The following is a 1,546-nucleotide window of genomic DNA, read 5'->3' as shown; positions in this document are numbered from 1 at the left end:
GGTGACAGCAGTTACCACTAATGGGGTTCCTGAGGCGGGGCTCTGGCAGCTCCACATTGTTAATATAGCCACTGCTTCACTTTCTGAGATGTGTGGGTAAGCCAATCTGAAGACACTTATGAACTTTCTCTCCAAAGTTTTCCTCAAAATTTAGACATGTCTCAGGTGATTTCAGAGACCAGGAACTCAAGGAGTCAAGGACTCTTACACTCTATCATATAAGACCATGTTGCAAAAAAAGAAATTAAATTTCTCTTTTACTTAATTTTATTTTTATTTTTGACAGAAATGCAGGTTTGAGGGCTATTCTTCTGAAATGTGCATATTTTTCATTTATTGAAAATAGATTTTTTCCTCACATAATATATCCTGATTTCAGTTTCCCCTCCCTCTTCTCTTCCTAGTTCCTCCCTACCTCCCTTTCCATCTAGATCCACCCCTCTGTCTCTCATTAGAAAACAAACAGGCACATGGGCCTGTGGCTCGGCAAGATGGGCAAGTGTTCCAATCTCTGCACTGCTGCTAAGCTCTGCAGTCACAGATGAGACCAGAAGTGCCATGATAAACAACACAAGAAAGCCCATTGGACACAGACCTGAAGGCCAAACCTCGTGGAGGTGCTTCTTATGCAAAGAGAACTGTGCTGGAAAGCCAAACAGATGAATTCAGCTGTCAGGAAGTTCATCAGGGTGCAGCTTATCAAGAACAGCAAGATCCCAGAGTTTGAGCCCAATGGTGGCTGCTTGAACATCACTGAGGAAAACCATGATTGCTGGATTTGGTCAAAAAGGCATTATTGTAGGTAATATTCCTGGATTCCACTTTTAGGTTGTTAAAGGAACCAATGTGCCTCTTTTGATCCTATGCAAAGGTAACGAGGAAAGACCAAGATCATAAATTTTGACCATGGAAACACAGTAATAAATTTTCATATTCTAAAAAAAAAATCAGGTTTCTAATGAAAAAATAAAACAAAGTAAAATAAAACAAAAACTAACATATCTGAATTGGACAAAACCAACAAAAAGAATAAAAAGAGCCCAAGAAAAGGCAGAAGAAACAGAGATTCATTCATTTGTGCATTTGAGAATCCCACAAAAACACTAAACTGGAATATATATATATATATATATATATATATATATATATATATACACATATTCCACCATGACCAAGTAGGCTTCATCCCAGAGGTGCAGGGATGGTTCAACACATGAAAATAAGTCAATATAATCCACCATATAAACAAATGGAAAGGAAAAAAAAAACACATGATCATCTCCTTAGATGCTGAAAAGGCTTTGACAAAATCCAACACCTCTTCATGATAAAAGTCTTGGAGAGATCAGAGATATAAGTGACATCCTAAACATAGTAAAAAGAAATATATAGCAAACTGACAGCCAATATCAAATTAAATGGAGAGAAACTCAAAGCAATTCCACTAAAACCAGGAGCAAGACAAGGTTGTCCACTCTCTCCATGCCTATTTAATATAGTACTTGAACTACTAGTTAGAACAATAAGACAACTAAAGGAGACCAAG

The 1,546-nt window shown here is 37.4% G+C and overlaps 1 pseudogene; it reads left to right on the top strand.

Moving 5' to 3' along the window:
• The first annotated feature begins 491 nt into the window (after positions 1 to 491).
• Positions 492 to 897, top strand: LOC114697991 (annotated as a pseudogene).
• The last annotated feature ends 649 nt before the right edge of the window (positions 898 to 1,546 follow it).

Source organism: Peromyscus leucopus, chromosome 3, assembly GCF_004664715.2.
Source record: "Peromyscus leucopus breed LL Stock chromosome 3, UCI_PerLeu_2.1, whole genome shotgun sequence".
NCBI classification, from domain to species: Eukaryota; Metazoa; Chordata; class Mammalia; order Rodentia; family Cricetidae; genus Peromyscus; species Peromyscus leucopus.
The sequence above is the reverse complement of the archived record's forward strand: the minus strand, read 5'-3'. Positions and strand labels throughout refer to the sequence as shown.